Raw genomic sequence first — 18,521 nt, forward strand, 5'->3', positions numbered from 1 at the left:
CTAAAGGTATTCATGTTAGTACAGAATCTGATGATGTGCAATTGTCTTTAACTAAAAAAAAAACCTTTAGTACCAAGATGGTGTACAACTTATTTGAAATTGGAAATGCCGATGCTAAAAGTAAATGGATCTGGAAGGCAAAAATTCCTTTCAAAATAAATATTTTCTTATGGCAACTGATGAAATCTAGAAATTGGATCATAATTGGATCACTCATGAATTCCTTTCAAAATTTCTTCAGAGCTAGAAGCTAAAATCTCCACTTATTACCATTGCCTTCACAATTGGACCCTTCTTGAACTATTGGGCAGGTTTATATAAGGAGGAGGAGGCTGGTTCAATCCGGACTGGAGCAAAGTAGATGATGAAGATGGCGTCGGGGCTTGCCAATGAGGAACCTGGTGTTATGAGAAGGGTGGTGGATATATATGTCGAGAATTACTGGAAGATGATAGTCTGTGTTGTTCATTTTGATGTTGTATGTCTGGAAGAAGTGAGCCTAATTTACTTGGTTAGCAAAGTGGATGTACAACTCAACTATTCAGGTTCAAGTTTCCAGAGATGCGAATTTAGATTCTTATTATTAAAAAAAACACGCTAGGGGCTTCTCCTACCGTATTTCTTCCAAAAAAATGTTGTATGTCTAGGGTATCTTGGTTTCTTGTCTTCTGGAAAGCTTAATTCTGAGTTTCGTGTCTTTTGAACTTTGTAGATGAGGTGTCAATGGATTTTTGCCCCATAGTAAGTGTTCTGATGTCGAGCACTCACATCGGGTTTGCCATTGGTGCCCTAGCTCATCTCTTCCCCCTCGCTATTATTTTCTTGTGTGAGTGGTAGTTGTAAGATACTCTTTCTGTTGTGGTTAATGAAAAGGGGTCGAGGCCCAGTTGGAAAAAAAATGAATCTATTTTAGGCGTCATGCACCACAATAATTATGACTATGATAATTCTAAACCCCACAGTAAATGTAAATCAATTCAAGTATCCTATATATTATCGAAACAAGAGCTAAATATCGGCTGCATGCTACGGGGCCACGTGTACCGATTCAAATCTCGTGTACCTCTTATGCAAGGTACTCCCTCCATATCGGTTTATTGTCCTTACTAGTAACTAGATGATACCTCACGTGTTGCAGAGGGATATGTAGTTGTATTGATGTGGAGTATCACCGAAAGACTGTCCATAACTAATGATATCCGTTCATTACATACTTTAGTAGTACGATGATGAACATGTAAAATGCTAGGTATTGCAATCTACATGGAATACTATTTTAATGTCTAAAATAGTTCACCCAAAAAGAAATTAAAGGAAGTCGTTCTGCCCTCCTGTTAGATAAAATAGAGGGTTTATGTACAGAAAGCCAAATTGCACTACAAATTTACAGGTCCAACATTAATAAAATCGTGCAGCCGGAATGTCCCCAGTGTCCTGGGTGTAACGACTGGTTCTGGTCTGAGCAACGCATAAAACTACTACTCCTTCGTCTTCCCTTCGCATCTTAAGGCTTCATGAGCAGCATTATTAATCTAATTCTCCTTTCCCTACATAATCACATAAAAGAGAATTGAAAATTAAATTGAGAAATAAAGATCTATAACATTCAAGAGACAATAGAAACTTCAGGACCATATATCACCAATGATGTGTAATTTCCTAAGAGTAATATAGAGAATAGGACGTGGGAAGAGGTTACCAAACTTTGTGACATCTGTACATAATCTTTTTTTATGCCGACTAAACCAAATGAACGAAATTATACCTTGGTTATACAGGCAATAACAGTCAATCATATACTCCTTGCGATAGTGGATCATATGAAGTTAAAAACAAACAGATGAACATACGTCAAGCACTCGACAGTTCAACCCTACGAAATTCCCATCTGCAATAGGAAAGGGCAGGGTAGCAATGTTTATTTTTGACAGAAACAACACCCATGAAGATGGTTAATATAATCAGTACAGTAGTGCTTGCTCAAAAGAAAGGAAGCATATAAGACTAACACGCCCTGCCGGCCATGCTAGCTTGTTCAGAGTAACTACAAAATAAAACAATGACACCTAACTGCAAGAAGTAATTCTGTTGTCTGTAAAGCCTTGTGATTCCACGGCAAGGAAAGGGAGAAAGACAAAATGCAGTCTTGAAAAGGATAAAGATAACTGAAATGTAAGAAGAAATTAAGGGATCAGAAATAACCTTCTCATCATGGAGAACGCGCGTGTTATGACCAGAGGTAGCCCTTGTGATAGCATACTGCATAGCACTGACGCTCCAGATAAGCCCACCCCGAGTCGGCAGATTGATGTCATACATAGCGTGTAATTCCTAGTACTACTAATTTGACTGAAGCTCGTCAAGTTGATTGTAGCAGGGAGCACCTGACCTTTGATTGTCTAAGAATGTTTTGGAAAGGGGGAGAGCATGACTACGACATATACTGAAATTAAGATGGCGTGGTATAAAAATTTACTTTTTTTTAGATAAAAGGCACTCAAGTGCCCAACTTTGAATTAACAAAGCCACCAACGGCGAGAACGATACAAAGTGCTGAACCCAGCTTACAGAACGACACCACACACCCACACGAACTACCGAAGAAGCTACAACCGGAAGCACGACCAAAAGGCTCAGCCAAAGCACATACGGGGACTCGGAGAAGAACAGGAGTCTACAGTGTCGGGCCGGAGCTCACTCGAGAGCGAGCCATTTTCACGCGCGCCTCAACAAAACTCCTCCGTCGCAGAGATGCCACCGGAAGCCGACCACCACCGGGGACCGACCCACGTTGCTCGCAAACCGAAGAGCAGCGCCAAGGAAGCTCGACAAGGGAAGGGCACGGAGCAAGCCTTGCCGAAGATCGCCGAAGAATCACCTCCGTCACAACCTTCGGTGAGCCTCGCGCTGTGGGCTCCAAGACGGTGTCTTCAAGAAGAGCACGACACCGGAGTGCCGCCACCGCCCGATCCGAGGATCTTGGGTTTTCACCCGGACGAAGTAGAGGGACGGAGGTTGGCCTCACGGCGCCTTCAACAAGGGAACGCCGTCCGCGGACGCCGCCGCCGTGGCCCGAGGGGCAAAGGTTTCCCCTTGGCAACCTCTCCACCATCTACACCCCACACCACTCGACTCGCCGAGTACCACGTCGCCCCCACGACCATGGCACCGACCAGCCACCGAGCTACCGGCTCGCCCACCAACCAAATAGCTCCCCCCTTCCAGGGCCGCCGCCCCGGCATCCCAACCCTGCCCGCTGCAGCACCGAGGGAAGCAAGAAACACCGCCGCGAGGTTCGACCAAGAAACCCCAAAGAAGGCCGGAGAGGCAGCCGCCGGCCACCATGGCCGCCGGTACCGGATCCGGGGGCGGACCGGGCACGGCAGGCCCGGGGCCCCTGCCCCAACCCGCACGCAGGGCGGCCAGGGAGGCCACCCAGCCCACACCTCGCCCTGCTCCATCCCTGAAGGCCTCGCCACCGCCGGCCCGCCCGGCCGTGGCCGCCGAAGTTCGCACCGCCACGCTCGACGCCCTGATCCCACCGCCGGCCGAGCTCGCGCCGCCTAGCACCGCAGACGCCTCCGCTGGAGCCGCCGCCGCCCTGAGTGCGCCCAGCACACAGAGCCACCACGCCGCCGCCGGAGCAGCCGCGCCGCCACGCCTCCTGCCAGCGCCGCGCCCCTTCGCGACGAGACCGCCCGCGCCGGCGACACCGCGAGGAGGAGAGAGGTGCCCCGCCGCCGCCGGCGCCCCGAGCTTCGCCGGCGGCGCCCTCCTGGCGGCGGCGAAGCGGGGGAAGGGGAGAAGAGCTCGGCGGCCGCGGCGATTTAGGGTTTCGCCCTGGGCCTCGCGGGAGCCCAGGGACGAAACCTAGAATTAAATTGTTGGTCACCTGAAATATGCATCTATCTATAAAAAAATTTACTTGAACCAAGAAAAGGCCATGGATGAGGGCTCGCCTCTGCAGAGATCTGATCGGTCGCGAGCGCAAGTGTCCTCAAGAAGCAAAGTTTAGGCCATCCTGCAAAATAAAAAAAAACGAATTTTGGTATAGGAACATGGAGAGTCGTGAGGGAGGAGTGGGGTGAGGAAGGCGAGAGCCCCATCTGCCGGTGGCAACGGCGGTGACAGCCTTCGTATCCAGCCTGCTACTCTTGGTGTGCGAGATGACGATGGAGCATGGAGGTATAAAAAGATGAGGAGGAGAGTGTTAATAAATTCATGATCATGGCGGTGAGTGAGTGGATGGTGCGTTACTGGAACAGAAGAATTTAGGGAATCTTAATCAGAACATTAATGACCATGAAACCTTTAGATACGAAGGGAAGACGAAGAACGATGGCACTTTTCCGGACGAACAGGGAACGTGAGGAGTGTGTAAATGCTCCCTGCCTCTTCTAGTGCTTGGTCCAGCTCATGTAAGGTTGCCAAGCCCACATACCAAGAAGGAAGGCTAGCGTGGAAGAAATGCTGGAGAGGAACGTAGCGATCACAGAAAAGATGTGTCTGCTCTCGAGAAACTCCGTGAGAGAGTCTATAGGGGATGACGTGGAGGCACCCTAGGGCAGGAAAATCTTGTAGTGGGGAGCTGCTATTTAGAGATAGAAGATTCTAGATTATGGATTTAACCAACTTAATATGATGCATATATTACAAAAAAATAATATCATTAGAAGCTTCATATGTTATATTTTCTAATAATGTAATCTTTATTTCATAAAATTTACATTATATAAATTAAATTAGCAACCTAGGCATACATAAGTCTTATAAACCGACATGAAGGAAGTACCCGGTATTGAAGCAATCAAGCTGCAGCTAGCAGGAAACATCATCACGCTGGATCTCCTCAACTACTACCTTCAGCAGAATTACTTTTACTTATTCAAGGTAGATTTCGCAATCAACTCTCCATATATAATATAGTCTGCGTATCTTTGACTCTTTTTTCTTTTTTTTTTTGCGGGTAAAACCAGAACTTTATTACACAGGAAGGGTTACAGAGCGGTCTAGATCTAGCAACTGAAGAGCATCTTCAGGTCCAGACCCTAGCCATAATGCATTACATCGTTGCAATCTTGCAAAGTTTGCAAGAAAGTCACTAACCCTAACCTGGGATCGATGTACTTTTATAAAGACACATTGTCTATTTTGATTAGTTAAATTCCTAATCTCATCCACCCAATGAAAGAAAGGTGATCTATCTGGAGCTAGAGAATTAACTGCAGCAACTAACTCAACACAGTCTGATTCAATGATGATTGGTAACCGTGACTGATGAAGCGTCATTTGTAAACCTTCGGCGCATGCTCTGAGCTCCGCTTCGACTGGTGCATGGCAGTCCTCCAATGTGTGGCATGCTGTAAAGATCGTAAGACCAAGTTCAAGCTCACGGCAACAGCAAGCATTTCCACTCCGCAAGTGTCGCTGCCATCTCCCAAAAGATTCCCAGAGCATCTGTATTTGCAATACTGAGCAAGTCCAACCACCTCCCACTCCCACACGGACAAGATGAACCAAACCATGGTCCTTTACCCCGGCGCCGGCGTAAGTCATGTCGGAGCCATGACGGAGCTCGCCAACGCCTTCCTCAAGCACGGCTACGATGTCACCATGGTGATGATCGAGCCGCCCTTCAAGTTGTCCGACTCCGGCGCTAGTGCCATCCAGCGCATTGCCGCCTCCAACCCGTCCATCAATTTCCACGTCCTACCGGCACTCCCTGCCCCCGACTTTGCCGCCTCCGGCAAGCACCCCTTTCTACTCCTTCTTCAGCTCTTTCTTGAGTTTTTTTTTTTGAAAATGGAAAAAATCCGGCTTCTGCATCGTGATGATGCACACAGCTTTTTATTAAGAAACCAGTAATCGTTGTTCAGTACTTATTACATCTCAAGAATAGCCTAAAGTCGATACAAAAATCAACCAGCGAAAAAAGGAAAACAGCAGGAGCCGACTATACATCCTCTAGTCGACTAATATGCTGCCAGCCAGTCCAAGACAAGATATTTCGAAGCGACCGTCCTGGAGCACGTGTGCATCCGTAGCCATGACATCCCGTTGTTCTGGTGGTGAGAGGAGAGCCCAGAGTTGGATCCAATGCACCATGGAGAAGATAACCTGTAAAAAATTGAAATTTTTCTTGTTGTTAAAGATTATATCATTGCGGCATCTCCATTTTTCCCGTTGCTCTTTCTTGAGTACAACGAGCTTTTCGAAGAATTCCTCCCCTCCTTCCACCGAAGACGCTTGCACTCCGTTGTCCTCGACATGTTCTGCGTCCACGCTCTCGACGTCTGTGTGAAGCTCGGCATCCCGGTTTACACGTTCTTCGCCTCGGGCGCCTCGTGCCTGTCCGTCCTGACCCAGTTTCCGGCGCTGATAGCTCGCAGGCGGACAGGCCTGAAGGAGCTCGGGGACACGCCGCTTGATTTCCTCGGTGTTCCGCCGATGCCAGCGTCACATCTCATCAAGGAGCTGCTGGAGCACCCGGAGGACGAGCTGTGCAAGAAAATGACCAACATCTGGAAGCGCAACACTGAGACGATGGGCGTTCTGGTGAAAACATTCCAGTCCCTGGAGAGTCGGGCTGTGCAGTCGCTCAGGGACCCGCTATGCGTCCCCGGCCGGATCCTGCCCCCTATCTACTGCATCGGGCCATTGGTCAGCAAAGGCTCGAAGGATGGCGACGACGTGGACAGGAATGAGTGCCTCACGTGGCTTGATTCGCAGCCGGACCGCAGCGTCGTCTTCCTCTGCTTCGGGAGCAAGGGTGTTAGAGCATCTCCAGTCGCGTCCTCAAAAGTCGTCCGTAAATAACGATTTGAAAGACGTTTGGGACCGCGCCGGACAAAAAGAGACCAAAATCTGTACAAAATGAGGCCCTTTCCAGCCGCTGTCCCTCAAACAGCGTCCGGATGCATGCATTTTAATAAAAGGGACCACCCCATGTGGGAAAAGTAGGTGAGAGAAAGTGTGGAAGAGACTAGAGATGCGTGATTGGGACAGTAGCATGCATGCATGTGGACGAGTCTCTACCGGGGACGCCGGACACAAAATGGGACGCTAATTAGCTTTGGGGGACTTGACTGGACCGTTTTTTGCTCCATTTCTTGTCCGCGGTCCCCCAAACCTCATTTGGGGACGCGACTGGAGATGCTCTTAGGATTAATCTTGAGTTAATTAACGTGTAGCTAGTTGTCTAGGTGTTGGTTCCTGAGTTGGACATACACCGTGAGTTCTAGTCCTTGTAGGTGTAGGAAATATGGAAAGTGCTGCCTATACTAGTGAGAGTCCAGTTTGGTAGAAGTACAGTACTAGGAAGATTGAGAAGGACTCCGGCTGGGATTAGTGCTTGGTCGTGTGGGTGTCTTCATGTTGGAGTAGAATTAGGACTAAGGTGTTTAGGTCGGTGGTCTGATTTCTGGACGTGTATAAAAGCATATCCAGGTCGTGTAAGAAGTTGCATCTTTGGCGATAAATTTTGTCGTTGCGTGTGTTTGTCTAGTTTCATGTGATTGATCCGTGGACGAATTCCAACAGAGGGCACAGTCTCTGCGGAGCAGCTCAAGGAGATAGCCGTTGGCCTGGAGACATCCGGGCGGCAGTTCCTATGGTCTGTACGCACGCCGGCCGAGCCGGACCTTGACACTCTCATGCCGGAGGGGTTCCTAGAGCGGACCAAGGACAGGGGGCTAGTCATCATGTCATGGGCGCCGCAGGTGGACGTGCTTCGCCACCGCGCGACCGACGCATTCGTGACGCACTGCGGGTGGAACTCGGTGCTGGAGGCCGTCTCGGCCGGCGTCCCGATGCTGTGTTGGCCGCTGGAAGCGGAGCAGAAGATGAACAAGGTATGCATGACGGAGGACATGGGCATCGCGGTGGAGCTGGATGGGTACACGGTAGGCTTTGTGAAGGCGGAGGAGGTGGAGGCCTAGGTGAGGTTGGTGATAGAGGGCGAGGATGGGAGACAGCTAAGAGCATGTCTAGCATGCCCCTTATAACCCGCCCACCCCATGAAATTTCGGCGAGATACGGGGCAGCCGCGGTTTGGGTCGTCTAGCAGGCCCCGTATTCGGGCCGGCCCGTTTCGGCGGAATACGGGGCCTAGGAAATCCGCACCGCCGCCCCCTACTTATACCGGGCGAAGGTGCGAGTGAGGAGTTAACCCCTCACTCGCAACCCTAGCTCCGTCGTGCGCCGCCGCCTCCTCCATCATGCTCCGGCGAGCAATCCCCCACCTATCGCGTCCGCATTCAAGCCGCCGCGCGCCATGTCCGGTCAGAGAAGCCGCTCCGCGTGTACGGCGAGTGGATCGAAGCGATCCCGCTCGCCGGACACCGTCGAGGAGGCGTGGCGGCGCCAATGCAAGCGCTCCGCCGCGGGGAGTCGCCGTGCGGCGTGCCGGTACATCGGCGTGCTTTATGTGCCGGAGTCGCTCCAGGATTTTGCCGCGGGTGGGCGGTGGTACCGAGAAGATCCGCCGCTCAAGCCGATGAGCGGCGGCGCCTTCCAGAAGTGGCGCGCTGAGTGGGAGCGTGAGCGCGCGGCGAAGGCGGCATGGCCGACGCGCATCAGCAGCACCAACGGCGGAGGAAGCGGAGGCGATCCGCGTGCCGGCGAGGAGGAAGCGGAGGAGGCAGAGGAGGACGCGACATACCTGCAGGCGGTGGCCGCATCCGAGGAGGAGGCCGCCGAGAAGGCTCGGGCAGAGGCAGAGGAGGAGGCGGCGGCCATCGCCGCCGTGGCGGAATTCGAGGCGCAGGAGGAGGCTGCCGCCAGGGCGGAGGCAGAGGAGGAGGCTGCCGCCAGGGGGCCTTTCGTGCCATTCGTCATCCTCGACGAGTAGATAGGATCGCAGTGTAGATCCGCTATGTATGTATGATTCAGCGTATGATCAATGAAGATGAACTATGGCTTAATTTTCTCGGGGTTTAAATTTTTAAAAATATAGGGCAATACGGGGTCTGCTAGACGAAATGGTTCAGCTAGACGCACTTTTAAAATATGGGGCGAAAAACTCGCGTATACTGGACAGAGAAATAAGGGGCTTAGACATGCTCTAAGGGCTCGGGTGGGCGGGTGGCTGCTTGCAAACAGGAGGCGGAGGCGGCGCTGGAGGAAGGGGGCTCGTCAAGGGCGGCGTTCATTCAGTTTCTGTTGGATGTGGATAAGATCGCCGAGTGACGCATTCCACTTTGCAGTTTTGAAATGCTGTGTCGTCTATGAGTATCTCGCTAGGCCAAAGTGTAGCCCTCCTATGTTTTAGCTGCCTGGTCAATCACTTAAGTTGCTGGTATCTTTGGTGAAACGTATGTCGTGGCTTGCACAATACAAGGGCAGCGGCTCAAGTTGCTTTTAGGATTGAGTACACTACATATGTATGCAGAAACAGCGTGTAACCTGAACTTGCGTACCAAATAAAGGTTTGTTTCCTCAGAAAAATACAACTGCATATATTAATGAAAAGTGTAACTCGGTTCACTTGTAATTTTCTAGCAAAATAAAAACTATACATCTATTTCTATTCTATTATATATATTAAAAGTACATTACGGGCTCACCAGAAATTAGAGAAATCGTTAGAAAATTCCACAAAAAACAGAAACATCCGACCATTAGTTAAGCTAATTAGGCGATTAGTACCGTTGGATCTCCTTAAAAATTATTTTGCATCATAATTACCCACCAGTGCCATTGCTTAGATTTTCCCGTACCCCTTTGATCTCATGTCTAGCTAATAGAACTGATTCCATCGTTAAAACTAAAACCTAAAAAAGGGGCTGCCACAGTTGGGTTCCCACGAAAGAAAATCAAAGATGCAATTTGCCTTGCATGTCCTCACGCATGTGGTCGCCGCCGCCCGTGAGTATATCGCCTTTCGGCCGGCCGGCCGACCGACATGCTGATCGATGGGCTCCTTTTGCCAATACGAAGATGCTAGGTATGAGATCGATTGAACATACAGTCGACGCTGCCGTCAAAACAAATTTTCTAGGGCACGTTCTTACGCGCTCTAATGCGGCCACCGTATTCTGATTCTGTAGCGTGTCCTCAAGTATGTCGCCGCTGCTGCCGTATTTGCCTGTGATAGTTAGTCAATTTACTCTCCATGCCGCATGCACATGGATTAATGGCATCATGTTTCATCTTAGACATGGAGCTATAGAAGATGGATCTAGAGTATTTGCCTCGGTGCAGTCAGCCGGCTGACCCTTCTCCGTTGTATCAGGTATTAATTTAGAGATGGAGCCATACAAGATGGATCCTTGGATTAAATTAAGATTTGCCTCATGCACACAGCCGGACAACCAAATCAAGGTAATGCACGGCACATGAGAAACTATTTTTTTCACATATATACAAGTAGATACTCTATTCCAAAGTTTAGGAATCTATTTATGAATATGTTTAGTTTAGATTAAGATTTAATATGAAAGAAGAGCAGCGGCGACTAAGCAGTCCGGTGCCGGGGGCCCAGCACTTCAGTAGTTTTTGATGTGAGAATACAAGGTTCGTGTCCCCCGGTATTCACGTGCAAATATTATTCAACCTCGGTCGAAGAAACGTTTCACTATTTTGGTTGCAGCATGATGCCCAGCGATGGGAACGCACAAAACAAACGTGTCTAACCAGGTAATAGCAGGTTGGGACTTAACAATTTGTTGTGGACAAACATCTGGTCTTGACCATCCTATCTCATTGCATACATAGGTGATCAAATAAATTATTATAGTTTATCTGTAAGAAAAAACTATTGCTAATGTTAATGCATGCAGAATGATGCTGAGTAGTTCAGCAACGGCAAACTTATTTGTTTGCTCCTAAGCACCAAGTTACCTCGGTATCGTCGTCACCTTACAGAGAGCCAAACGGTGATGCCATTGAGCTGTCCACTACTGCTTAATTTGATTTCCGTGATACATTATGTTATAATTTTTTTAGCAAATGCCCCAGATGATTGTGAATATACAAGAAATTAATGATAGATTGAATATTGTTTAAATAATATGATGTTTTTGTCGTTAGTAATTTTCTTTTTCATCATACATAAATTAATTAGTTAAACTATAGTTAAACTCTATAAACCATTATAAATAAAATATATGAAAAATATTATTTAGACCCGTCAAACGTTACCTTACTTGCGCACACAGTTTCAGTACAACCATAGATGTATACCTCCTCTACTTGGTACATGTATAAGGTTTATACAATGCACCGATTAATAGATTCTACATGGATATAGATCAAAATAGCATATGAATTCAATTATTGTAGATGTATATCTGCAGAACAAAATCTATATCAGAGCTGATTGATCGATATGTTTTCTTAGATTAAGAAAAATCGTATTGAAGTATTTTCAACTACAGAAGCTATGTAATTATAAAGGTATGACACCTTAGTAAGAACCCGCTGTTTGGAAAAAATATAACATCAGGATCTCTAGATTTTAGATACAGAAAGGACCTTTTTTCGATGAGGATATACAGAAGATGTATGGCACTTGAGTACGAGTTGCGATTTGGAAAGATTATGAAATTCACAATCTCTCAGTTTAGTTTCTGAGCCGTTACATCTTTTGCATATATATAAAGCCAGGCTGATATCTTATCGTTAATTTGCACCTCTGATTTATATGCAAAACTTAAGCGCAGCCTCACGTTTGGTGGAATTTAGTGGATGTGTTCCACCTTTCTATGTATCTATTATAAAATTTAAACACAGCCCAGTTGAACAAATTCAGTTCATATAGTTGTAATACAACATCAAAGCAGAAAAGGCCGTGTTATAACAAGTATATATAATCATGCACATATGAGTATCAACAATTTTATATAGAGATATCAAGCATCCGTTGATGCTTATTGATCATTGCATTGACATCAACATTTGAATGTTCCACGACTATTTGGCACAATCCTAATTTATTTTTGTAAAATATGCTTATTGATTATGTATCGTTCATGCCTACAGATGTACTATGCCCAGGAAGAACAATTGCATACATATTTTCTAAATGAGACAATACAAAACTTTATTCAACTTATTTTTGGAGAAAAATAAGGATAAAAACATGAGACAATCCAGAAAGCGATTGATCATGATCAAATTTGTAAGCTCACTTGGATATTGAGAATTTACCCATAAGAATAGGATTCTTTTCAATGATGAGTCATTATATACCTAGCAGATCTGACATTATATGGTTGTCTCATGTACATTAGAACAAAATTATTCTTTAGACCACATCGTAGACTGTTTTCAATTGTAAAACTAACACAAACAAGGAATGAAGTGTAATTATACATACTAATCTAATATATGTCATATGCATAAATGAAATATATGCATGTTAGTATGGTGTTTTTGTAGGCGACATCATAATCACTGGACAGATATTAAAAAATATTAACGTCTTGGAATATTCATAATGGTGGTTATAAACATATTCCCTTTATCATGCAATTTAAAATTAAATAAATCTATTTATCAGTCACTTTCAACACACCAAAAGTTGATGCCCTCGCATTTGCGAGGGCCACTATGCTAGTTTTTAAGAAAAATGCGATAGCACCTTCTTGGTGACTCCTCTTTATGCTATGAAGTATATGTAGCCCTTGGAAACGTTTGTCTCACATTTAATCACACACTTGATCTTGTCATCTTGCTCCATAGAGTATTGGTCTTTTTCTGAAAAAATCTTTTACTTTTTTTGCAACTTTACTTTTGAACCTTTAAACCACTACATAGCAACCATCTTAGTTTGTCTAGTGCATAGATAATAAGAGTAGTAGCACTCTCATTGGAAACGATAAATATATATACCTTCTGCTTCTCGTGGGATCGATACTACTACTTACACATCGAAAATTTTAATGATCCCCTATACTTGTGGGTAGCAAGATATTTTCTGCCGCCGTTGTCGGAGAGCGTAGCTCTTAAGTTTTTATTCTTCTTTGCACTAAACATTAGTTTACTTTCAATTTGCATCTAGGTTAGTTTACTTACTCTTTTTGCAATTTCTTTTATTTTATATTGAAAACCCAAAAAATTATAAAATGGAAAACATAAAAAATGCTCTTGTTATGTCTAGTTCTTTAGATATAAATGACAGATTGTAAAGTTATTTGAATGGTGCTATGAATGCTAAGAAACATAGTATTGCTAAGAAGTTGCTTGAAAATCATCATGATATAACTTCTTGCTCTAAACATAAAATTAGATACTTTGAATTCCAATGCATGTTCCATGAAGAATATGTAATCGCATATTACCATAGAGGTGATTATGCTCATCTAGGGATGGAACAAGTGGATCAATTTGTTACTTTTTTGGCAGCCTTTGAGTTAAAAACTTTTAAAGATGGGAATTATGAAATTAGTGATGTGACTAGAAAGCATGAAAGTATGATTTATCTTACCCTTAATACTTGCATAACCGAATTCTCTGAAAATATATATGTTGTTGACTATAATGAGAGGGGCACTACTGCCCAAGAGAACACTAATGTTTTGCAGGAAGAGGATAATAAAAGCATAAGTTTGGGGATGTCCATGCAATCCCAAGAGGAGAAAAATGATGAACAACCAGAGAAGGAAGAGAGGGAACCTCCACCTTCATCATCCATGGATGAGGTTGATACTCAAGCTCAAGCTATTATTAATCATGAACCTATTTAGGTTGATGATACACTTTGTTCTTCTGATTCGGATGATGATGGGGAATATCAACCTATGCCTAATGAGAATATTATTGATAATAATTTTAAAGGTAATGAGGAATATGGGTTAGATATAGTTTATTATAAAGCTTTAGATGATCCTCCTTATATGAAAATACTACCTATGGCATGGGCTGATGAAATCATAGTTGCAAATAATAATGATCTTTGTGATGATGATTCCATACTTGATGAAGATATCAATATGTGTGCTTCCTATGATAATTCCCATGATAGTTGGGTACATAATGCTTTAGGAGAAATGATTCTAGTAGTTCTATTGCACCTAAAATTGATTCATTATATCCCTCTTGTGAAACAATGGTCACTACTATATGTGAGGATGCAAATGAAAATGTTATGAATATTGTTTGTAATGACACTCTTACTCAAGAAAGTCCTATAGCATTCTTGAACTCTCCTATGTGGGCTGAAATTATCTTGCTCAAGAGGAGAAGTTTTCATATGTTGAAAGTTACTTATGTGGGCTGAAATTATCTTGCACTAATAACCATTCCACCCACAACTCTAATGTTTCTTGAAATTATTTTGAGAGAGGGAAACATGATAATGGTTCACAAGATAGTTTTAATAATCCTGTTCCCAAGTTTACAAAGTTGCACCAATCTAATAGTTACGTTGTCAAATTTACTTTTACTGCTTGTAACTATTATGAAAGAGGAGGTAATAAGTGTCCTCTATGTTTCTAAAAATTAGAAGTTGCAAGTATCTACAGATAATATGCACTGGTCTACTTCTATTTTATGTGACTCATTCATATATAAAATGCCAATGCATATAAAAAATGTTAAACTTCGTTGTTACTTCATCTATTCTCTATGGTGTGTTCTTTTATGCTTTCAGGTCGTAAATTATTTTAGTGGTTTGCTCACACCATGGAACCCTGGTATCTTGTAACTAATTATAAATACTTTTATCCAACAAATAAATTAGGTGGTTTGAATAAAAATAAGGTTTGGAAAAGTAAATGAAAAGGATGAGCAATCAAGAAGTTGTGGTTCATCTTGAGCATGTGTTGTTCATGCAAATGGACAATTGCAAAGCATATACCATTAAAACCTATCCCATAACAAAACAAAATAATAGAGTGTTTGTTATACATATTTTATTCTTGAGTGGTTTGCCAATAATTATGAAACTATTATATCATTTACATGGAGAACTAACTATTTTTAGGCACTAAAGTATCATGAAAATGCTTCTTTGTGTGAGATGAAGCATTATATGATGAAAAAGGAGCATAGGACAAGAACTAGAAAATCCACAAGCTTGGGGATGCGCGAGCACCCCCCTCTTATTTCAAGTAATTTCACGAAATATCATTTCAACTCATGTTTTAGTTTTATCCTCATGTTCTCTTTTGTATGTTTGTGGGACCATATTTTAATTTATATTTTTAGTTTATGAACTTCATTCTCTGTTATAATAGGCTTTTTATCTCATATCTACAAATTCCAAGAATAAAGTACATAGTTTTACCCATCTAGATGTTTAAAAGTTGATAAAACATATGGACATGCAGTTTTCTGCAGAACATTATTCACAAAATTAACTATGTAAATTTTATGTAACTCAAATTGCACTCATATTAATAATGTAGTTTAAACTTGTCATCCTCTATATGCATAAAAATTGGATAAGATCCTGAAATGTTTAAGTGTTCGAAAAAAAATATGTTTTACAACTGTTGTTTTCTGGATAGATTATGTCTCTTATTGTTCTATGCATCCCCTTAAGTTCCAAATTGATTAATTTTAGGTATTTTGAGATTTTAAAAATATATACAACATAATGTCCCTACTAGACATCTCAAATAAAATTTTGTTTAATGATTCCATGGCAGTATGAAATATATTTTTGTACCACTAATGTCACCCCATAGAAAAGAGATTGGAGAAAGTTTTGTGTTGAAGTTTTTCACAAGAAATGGAGGAACACCACACCACACTAGTAGGAAAACCCTTATAGGTGGAGCTTAGTTCTGTGGCGCACCACCAAAAATGCGCCACAGAATGTTATTTTGTGGCGCACCATGCTAGGTGCGCCACACAAATAGCTTAATTTTGTGGCGCACTACTGAACCCTGCGCCACAGAAATTACATGGGGCCCACATCCTGCCACCACCAATTATTAGTGTAGGTCTTTCTGTGGCGCACGTGCTTCGGTGCGCCACAGAAGTTGTTGATTCTGTGGCGCACTTATTCTGGTGCGCCACAGAACTAAGAGAACTTATATCAGCGCGCGCCGGCCGTGCCCTCCCCCACGCCTGTTCACCTCTCCCCTCTCCCCTCCCCTCTCCCCTCTCCTCCGATCCGTACCGCCGCGCGCTGCCATGGTCGTAGCCATCGCTGTCGCCGCCGCCTTCCTCCGCGAGGGCCGCATGCCGCCACGCTCCTCCCATCCCCGCCACCTGCAGCACAAGCTGCCGCTACGGCGAGGAGGGGCCGCAGCGAGGAGGGGCCGCCGTCGCGTCAAGGTGGAGGAGCCGCCGCGTCCTCCTCCTCCTCCACCCCTGCCGTCATCTTGTTATCACCAGATTTTGGCCAAATCAGGAGATGGGCCGTAAGTGAAGATGGGCTTGAAGGATATACTCGTGGAGCATCTTTGAAGCGGCCTTACACGAAGAGTTTGGGCTTAATTGCCCGTGTATCTGTAAATATAGTAGATCGCATCTTAGTTTAGAATTAAAAGATAGAGTTTAACCCGTGCACGGTTAGGTGCACGCCCGAATTAGAAAGTCCCTTGGACTATAAATATGTATCTAGGGTTATCGAAAAAGGAGGACAATCACGTTGTTGCCTGCCAAAACCCACCGGCGAGCAGTGGTTAAGCAACACGAAGAGCCGGGAGGCTTCCAAGGCTGCAGGGGGCCATGGTCCCTCGACGTCGTCCCGCAAATGTTCCGGCACACGTCCCAGCGGTTGCAAGGGTGTGCCACCTGACCTATACCTGGTCAGGAAGGTGTTGGATAGCTTCGATTAGTTTCCTGCATGGCAGACACGTAAACATTAAATACGAGCCCGATCGGCTCTCAGGTTGCCCTGTGGATCGGCTCAAAGAGCCGATCGCCCCATGGTTTGCGTCGGGTTAACGATGACATGGGGCTCCTGCTTGATCAATGTAAAGTTAAACCAATCTACGACAGTTTAGGGTTTTCACCGCATGATCGGAACATCCTACGCGTAGTTGAGCCTAATAGACACGGAAGATAATGGAAAACTAACCCTAGAAGAGGCCTAAAAACCAACATTAAGTTAATTCCCGGAGCATCCCTCTTAGGACTAACAAACCATACCTAACGCACCACCGGATCGTTCAACCCGTTTGCAAGGCCTAACCATACAGATATTAAACCAATCCTTGAGGAATCAAGGAGCAACTATAACGGATCGGATCTACTAAACAACGAACAAGCAAGACGCTGCCCTTACACTGGATAGGTGTAAGGGCAGCTAGATGTCGAGGGACGGCATAGCTAAGCAGATATGCATAAGAAAAGCATCCATGCAAGCCCCAAAACATCGACGATAAGTAGTGCTACTCGCCATCAACAACGCTTCAGCACGAGCAGCACAAGGTAACGAATAAACGTGCGCTGCCTAGATCGCAAGATGCGATCTAGGCAGCATGATGCTTACCCGGGAGAAACCCTCGAAAGAAGGGGTGGCGATGCGCCTGATTTGTGTTTGTTGTGAACGTGATTGTCCTCTTTTTCGATAACCCTAGATACATATTTATAGTCCAAGGGACTTTCTAATTCGGGCGTGCACCTAACCGTGCACGGGTTAAACTCTATCTTTTAATTCTAACTAAGATGCAATCTACTATATTTACAGATATATGGGCAATCTAGCCCAAACTCTTCGCACAAGGCCGCTTCAAAGATGCTCCACGCGTATATCCTTCAAGCCCATCTTCACTTACGGCCCATCTCCTGATTTGCCCAAAATCTGTTGATAACACATGCCCCCCTGGTTTTGGTAATGATAATTTCAAAACCACTCTGTTTGTCCTTCGAAGGGTCATGTCGTGGCAGAGCAGAACCGCCACAGTATTCTTCGGAAATCACCGATTTGGCCAATCGTCAACACGAGTTAAGATGCAAACAACCGACGGCACACCTCGGCTTTTACCACAGAGTGTTTGCCGATTGTCAAATGCGAGTCAACGCGCAAAGAGCCGATGGCAAAACGTGGGCCCTTATCACAAAACGCGAACGAGGCCAACCGAGTCGCCTGTTTAAACGGTAACTTGCACCCTTGTCTACAAGAGCAAACTCAGATCCCCAAATCTCCGCTCGCACAGATCCAAATTCCAGCCACGCAACTCTCAGATCCCAATCGCACAGACTCCTCCGCGACGACTCCAATGGCGGAATCATTCAACGCCAACACTGAGGTCTCTGGATTGAAGGTAATCCCCCACCGTTCCTCTCCATCCGAGTAAATTGCTGGAATTATCAACAAAACACCTGAATTAACGTCTCATTACGCCATTAATTCTTTAGGTATCAGATATTCTGCTGCCGCATCCTTCCCTTCCGAATTCTCTTTGCCTTGGTCCCCGTTCCACCGAGAGTCCTGCTCATCTGATTTCATGCGAGGCCAATAGGATCCCCTTTGTGAACCAGGACTTGGATCTTTCCACTTGGGCCGATTGCTTACGAGCCTGGCCTAATCCTCCTGAGGATTGGGTTTCATGGTATAACAGGATGGCCAAGACCCACCAATCTACCTGGGAAACTTCGGGAATAGCCGATGCTTTAGCCTTATC

The 18,521-nt window shown here is 45.0% G+C and overlaps 1 pseudogene; it reads left to right on the forward strand.

Annotated features, from left to right (window-relative positions):
- Window positions 1-5,509: 5,509 nt before the first annotated feature.
- LOC124668131 lies at window positions 5,510-9,186 on the forward strand (annotated as a pseudogene).
- Window positions 9,187-18,521: the final 9,335 nt, after the last annotated feature.

This window comes from Lolium rigidum, chromosome 6, assembly GCF_022539505.1.
Source record: "Lolium rigidum isolate FL_2022 chromosome 6, APGP_CSIRO_Lrig_0.1, whole genome shotgun sequence".
Taxonomy (NCBI): Eukaryota; Viridiplantae; Streptophyta; class Magnoliopsida; order Poales; family Poaceae; genus Lolium; species Lolium rigidum.